At 45.9% G+C, this 6,885-nt stretch overlaps 2 non-coding genes across 2 annotated transcripts; both read right to left on the reverse strand.

Annotated features, from left to right (window-relative positions):
• Nucleotides 1-395: 395 nt before the first annotated feature.
• On the reverse strand, nucleotides 396-538 carry LOC115872791. Its single transcript, XR_004048037.1, has one exon. It is a non-coding gene; the product is annotated as a small nucleolar RNA SNORA48 (small nucleolar RNA).
• A 375-nt stretch (nucleotides 539-913) lies between these two features.
• Nucleotides 914-1,120, reverse strand: LOC115872841. The gene has a single exon (XR_004048074.1). It is a non-coding gene; the product is annotated as a small nucleolar RNA SNORA73 family (small nucleolar RNA).
• Between the last annotated feature and the right edge of the window lie 5,765 nt (nucleotides 1,121-6,885).

The following is a 6,885-nucleotide window of genomic DNA, read 5'->3' on the forward strand; positions in this document are numbered from 1 at the left end:
CTGAGCCCTGTGCTCCTCCATGCCACCTGGACAGAGCCCGGGGAGAGTGACCTCCCGGGAGTATCCACGTTGGAATATCAATCATTACAATTTATTTTAAAACAATCATCAACCACACCCTTTAAAATATTTCTAAGGATTGAGGTACTCACCTTGTGAATATAGTCGTAGATTTGAGATTACCCTGCAAAGATTTAAGTGCACTAAGTTTAGTTAATTGTCTTAACTAGCTGAAAACCACGCTAAATCATACTGTTTGCCAAGTTTCTACTATGGATATATCCCCTCACCACTTAAAATTATGTCATTTGGAAGGTGCTAACCTTCACTAGATGAATACAACTTCAAGAACACGAGGACACTTAAATTAGCAACATGCGTATGACTACCTTTAAAAATGTGCCCTAGGCATGAAACAGCTCTGGCCACAATCTGGCATCAAGCTAGGATGAACAAAGGACTTCAAGTTGGCTCTGTCCCTGACTGATATAAGAGCATCACCACCAATCAGGTGTCTCTTTGCCCATAGCCAGGGATGTGTGATTTTGACGGGGGGACGGACAAAAATGACCTACGACAGAAGAAACTTGTGCTTAGAATCCGTACGAACAGATTCCACAGGGCAGATAAGAGTGCTCCACTTAAGGGAGCAGAAAGCCCCATCCAATGAGTAACCCAGAAACAAGTTTATATCAGAATACATCAAATTCACAATGACTGATACTTAAGAGACTTGAACAGAATTACTGAGATTACTGAAACAATTAGAACCCTCCCACAGAAGTAAATATTGATAGGCAAGACATGTGACTCACCTCAATAGCCTGAATTTGGAGCATTCTGCAAAAAAAAGTGAACAAATCTAAGTAACTCATCATGGAATAGAACCTAGACTCAGAGGGGTGCATCAGAGGGCTGTGTCCTGCATGGTTTGTCTCCTCAGTCATTGTCCACGGGACTCTGAGAAGCTGTAGGAATATGCAGGCGCAGGCTCCAGGCCCGGCTTGATCTCCGACGTTGTGGAAAAGGCCTGTACATCACGGGGCGCCGAGCCCTGTGCTCCTCCATGCCACCTGGACAGAGCCCGGGGAGAGTGACCTCCCGGGAGTATCCACGTCGGGGTGCTCACTGCCGCACCGCTTTAATTCACAGGCGAGCGTGACAAGCAATAACCTCGTTGGTAGCGGTTTCTCCCCAGCAGGCTGGAAACTTAACAGCAATCACAATTCGGAAAAGTAGCTCTCCGCCAAGTATTTCAAGAAAGCATACTCGGAAACGCCAGTAGTCATCGACAGTGGGAGACTGGACGTAATACAACGATAAGCGTGCAATATACCTCGTCAAATGCCGAAAATCGCAGGTCGTTTCCAAATTACAAGAGCACCATTTAAGAACACCCAGTTACTTTTTTTAAACACTGGTGGGAAATGGCAGTAAAGTCCCTTGAGTCCAACGCCATTGGGGAGCAGGCGCCTAAACTTAGAAGGCAGGGTACTAAGGGCAAATGAGCAATAAGGAACGCGGGATCTGCGGCCTCAGCGCCCCGCCAAGAGGCGGCGGTGTCCGCGACCCACGCCGCGGGCCCAGGCCTGGGGGCTCCGCGGATCCTCGGCGGCCCACAATCAAACTCTGAAGCCCGTTGTCCGCATAGTCGCCGCAGAAGGTGACACTAACAGGAGACTGCCTGCCAGGTAGGATGCTGGACCAAAAATCAGAGGACACGCGGCCAAGAATACTCACCAACAGATACCAGACAAAGCGCTGCTCCTCCAGCGAAAGACCGACTGCGGGCAAACAGTCCGTATTTATACCGACTGAGGCGTGCGCGAAGAATGCCTACTGCGCCTGCGCGCAAGCATGCGCAGTTAGGAATCTGAAACTCGCTAAGGGTGCTGGGAATCCTCGGCAAACTCGGCTCCACCCCTCACTTTCTCAGCGCTCTCTCGCGAGACTTGAGGTTTCACGCGCTGAGCTACTGAGCAATAAATCCAGTGCTATGGAGTCAAGTCTGCCCCCTGGCGAGCCCGTGAGGGACGGGTAGAATTGTCTCTGGGTTTCTAGCAGAAGTGGAAAGCCTCATCTTGCACGGGGGAACGGCTGGTGGTTTCGAACTTCTGACCTCCCGATTAACAGCCCATCGGGTAACCCAGTCTGTCATCAGGGCGGCGCCTCTGAGCAATACTAATTAGAGAAACAGCTTTGTTTTTTTTCTCCCTTGGGGGCCATCGCTGAAGGAGCAGCGGCCAAAATGAAATGCAATCCCTGTGTGACTTCCAGCTGGAGCAAAAAACCGGAAATGGCAGTTCAGGGCGCCTTCCCACATTCTCAGGAACATTATGTCTTCTCTTTCCAAGGAACTGAGACCAAAATACAATGTTCGGTCCATGCCCATTTCTCAGGTGATGAAGTTCAGGATGTGCGAGGACACATAAATTGGCAAAGTGGTCAGGTTTACAGGAAGAAATATGTTACCTACACTAAGGGGAGCAGCGAAATCAACCTCACAACGGCATAACTGTCCGTGTGGGCGTTCACCCCAGCAAGGTGGTCATGAGGCTAAAACTGGACAAAACCCACAAAAAGATCCTCAAACGGAAAGCCATTTTCGCCACGTAGGAAAGGAAAAGGCAAATATAAGGAAGAATCACTTGAGAAGATGCAAGAGAAAAATAGTCTGTACACAACCTCCATTTAAACTGGCAAGTGTGTCGGGTGGGGGGGGTCGTGGTGGTGAATGAAACAGGTTTTGTAGGTGCGTCTCTGGACGCTGTGTCATTGTGGACATCTATCCCACAATCATTTCTCTCACGTGGCTGATGCGCCGCTATGTAGACTGCCCCCAAACACTTTGGGATAGTTAGTATGCAAAGTCGAAAAAGATATCTTGAAAACGGTGAATCGCCAGAAGAGACCTTGAATCTGCCTTGTCACATGTAAAATGAACATCTGATAAATGCTTGATAAATGAGACGGAAGTGCTAGAACAACAAAATGTTAGAAGTAGGCAAGTCAAGAACAGTTTAAGGTATTTGTTAGATGTGAAATGTGACAAAATGTCCAGTAAGATGTTAGAGGATTAAGTATTAGATATAGACATAGTATTGACATAGAGCCATCATCACAGCTGGACTGAAAATCAACCGAACCAAACCCAACTCAGCAACCACACAGGACCATTAGGGTTTCAGAGGCTGTAAGTCTTCATGGGTGTAGGAAGTGTCATTATTCTATGGAGAGGCTGGTGTATTTGAACTGTTGACCTTGTAATTCTCAGCCTGATGAGTAACACACTAGCCACCAGCTACCCAGGGCTTCTGTCCGCTGGACTAAATAGAAACTCCTGTGTATTCAGGAGTGCAGGTGGTGTCGTGGTTACGAGTTCAAAATGACCAGGTGCTCCAAGGGAGAGATGAGGCGTTCTACTCCAGTACAGTTGCACTCTGCAAATCTATAATGGCAGTTCCACCTTGCCAATAGGGTTGCCATGCTTCAGAATTGACTGGGTAGGAAGTTTGGTTTCAGTCTGCTAGTACAAACAGCTAGGAACTCAGTTGCCAATTTAAGGTTGTGATTGGAACCCACCCAGTGACTGCATGAGAAAACTTGGCCATAGGCTGCCTGTAGATTCCCAAACCAACTCATTGCCCTACTTGACTAGTTGACTCCCACTCATAGCTGCCCTACCTAGGTTCAGGAGGCTGTACATCTTTAGGGCAGGAGTTCAGAACTCAAGACTCACTCCTATCAAATGGGTTCCCACTAATAGGGACCCTATAGCACAGGGTGGAACTGCCCCATGTGGGTTTCCGAGGCTGTACCTATTTAGAGGAGTAGAAAGCCTCATCTTTCTTCCTCAGAGCGGCTGGGAGAAGATCCCACAACCTCAACTTTCAACCTTTAGGTGGCTGGTTGGTTTGACTGCTGAGCATGAGCTTAGCAGTCTAGGTAGGTGAACCCTGTGGTGCAGTTGGTTCTATGAGTCATAAGTGACTGGGCCACCTTGCAAGTGTTAGGTTCTTTACACACCTTGCTTACTGTCAGCAATTCTAAGATGTTGGAATTGTTATCTAGATTTTAAGATGAGAAACTAGCTCAGGGCAGTGATTCTCAATGTGTGGTTGGCAGACCCCATTATGCTAAGGTTCATGAGAGTCCATGAGGTCAAAACTATTTTCATAGTGATATGTAAACATTTTTGTTTTCACCATATTGATCCTTGTAATTCAACTTCCCTTAAGGATGTTCTTGATGAAGATGTAAAAATGTTATTGAATCTTGACTCAAGTACTTAATCAATCGAGCTGAAAGTTGACATAGTCACATTTTACACCAATTATCATTTGTACTTACCAGAGTGGCTGATATCTTCTCCAATGACAGATCTGTGTGAGAATGTTTTTTATCCATGTACTTAACCTACCACAGCCAATTGAGAGTTTCTACCAACCAGGCATTCTTAATTTCCTGTGGCTCTAAGGAGCCCATCATGGAGCTGACCCTTACACTGCAGGAGGGAGAGGCCATGGGTGAGGAAGTGCTGCACCCCTAAGATTCCATCCAGGAGGTCCTTCAGCAGGAACTGCCAAAGGTCCTGGGCCAACTAGGCAAAGTATAGATAATCAGCAGCTGACCAAGTACCTACAACCTTTAGCACCATCTAGTTCTGGTGTCGGAGTCCTGGTGGTATAGTGGTTATGTGCTGGACTGTGATTCACATGGCCAGCAGTTCAAAACCATCAGCAGTAGCCCCTCAGGAGAAAGACTGGGCTTTCTACTCCCATGAACATTTATAGTCTTGGAAACCCACAGGGGCTTGCTATGAGTCAGACTCGATGGCAGTGAATTCTGGTCTCGGGGTACAGGAGGAGGTGGTTCGTGGAGACTGTTAGTCCTGTACACAACTTTCTTCTCTGAATGTTTGGTTTTCTTCCTCAGTTAGTTATTTATTTTGGTTCCAGACTAGAAGAGACCAATAGTTGCATTGGTTTGTGTTCTAATTGGCTAGAGGTCTGGCTTGTGTGTCTGTACCATTTCCTAGTGTGTGTGGTGGACGGTGAGCATCACAGCCAAGAAATCTATTTCTTCTATGATTTACTTGTAATTCTTATTGATGGTTGACTGAAAGTGGGTTCATTATAAAAAAGTATTAACAAAGGATCACACAGGCTTATAATCACAAAAACGTGGTATAGAAACAATGAATATAAAGCAACTTTGAATGGATTTTCAATATAAAAATAAAATAAAAAATGTGAACATTCCCTACTTTTGGCATGGTGTATGAAGTAGATTTCAAAAAATCTCATAAATAAAAAGAGCTGCCTGAGCTCTGTAGCATGTAGGTTGTATACACAAGGAGAAGTTGGGTTTGAAATACAAGGGACCGGGAGGATGAGGGTAGGGTAGGGAGGGAAATGGGGAATCGATCACAAAGATCAACCTTGAACCCTCTCTCAGGGGGACAAACAATGGAAAAGTGGGCGAAGGGCAACGGAGGACAATATAAGATATGAAAATAATAATCTGTAACTTATCAAGGGTTCGTGAGGGACGGTGGGCCGGGGAGGGAAGGAGAAGAAATGGGGAGCTGATATCAGAGGCTCAAATGGGAAGAGAATGCTTTGAAAATGATGATGGCAGCATATGTGCAAATGTGCTTGACACACTGGATGAATATGTGGATTGTGATAAGAGATGTACTTTTAATAAAAGTATTTAAAAAAAAGAAGAAATAGAAGGCAAGGCCTGCCTTATTTTCATTACACCTTTAACTCTGTTAAATAAATGAGACCATTCCAGGCTGTAAATTTGCATGGACTTCATGATATTTGGGAGGAGAATTATATTGTGATTTAGATGCAAGTTTATAGTTCCGAAGGATTTTCATGAAGTCCAAGCTGAGGTGAAGACATGAGTGAAAAACAAGTTACAGTTCATGTAATACCCAATAAAATGTTTCAATAAGCTGATGAAGCTTTGGAAGTACTCCCTCATCTATGCTGAGAAATTTGGAAGATAACTACCTGCCCAATTGACTGGAAGAGATCCATAATTGTATCTATCCCACAGATAGGTGACCAGGGGCCAGCCCCAATCCCTACTATGTGGACACCTGCCTCTCCCCCAAGAAGAATTTATTTCAGAGGACAGCACTGAATCTGCAGCGCTGAGAGAGGGACATGTCTGATCAGAGCACACACAGGAGCAAATGAAGGGGGAGGAAGAGAGAGTGGAGCATATCCTGGCCCACCAAGCCTTGAGAACAATATTCCCACTCAGAGCAGCCAATCCACAGAGAAGACCACATGGCCGGCCCCACTATGAAACACAACATCCATCACTGACCCATAGCCCTACAGGGGACAACACTGGAGACATAGTGTGGGAATTCTGCCCGATCTGATCCTACCATACCGAGGCAAAACACTACTGGTGTGGAACAGAACAGCAAGGGGAACAGAGCAATGAAGTCCCCAGAGAATACCAAAAATAGACTTTGGGGCCAGGGCTTGGCGCCCCAACAGACTGGACTGGAAAACACTCCTAAAAGCCAACAAACAGTCCTTGAACTAACTACAAGCTTTTCTTTCTTGTGTTTTGTTTTGTTTTGTCATTGGCTTGTTGGCGTTGTTTTGTTTTATTTTGTTGCTTGGTTTTGCTCCGTCTTGTTTTTGTGCATGTTATTATCACCGCAGGTCTGTCTAAATAAAATAGGCTGGATGAACAATCTGGGGGAGAAAACAACGGGACCAACAGTTCTGAGGGGACATGGGAGAGGGGGATGTGGGAGGAAAGGAAGTGGTGTTAACAAACCCAGGGACAAGGGAACAGCAAGTGATCCAAATCGGTGGTGAGGAGGGTATAGGAGGCCTGGTAGGGCATGAC

The sequence above is a fragment of the Echinops telfairi genome, unplaced genomic scaffold, assembly GCF_000313985.2.
Source record: "Echinops telfairi isolate 266 unplaced genomic scaffold, ASM31398v2 ScPeMD7_7457;HRSCAF=8495, whole genome shotgun sequence".
Taxonomy (NCBI): domain Eukaryota; kingdom Metazoa; phylum Chordata; class Mammalia; order Afrosoricida; family Tenrecidae; genus Echinops; species Echinops telfairi.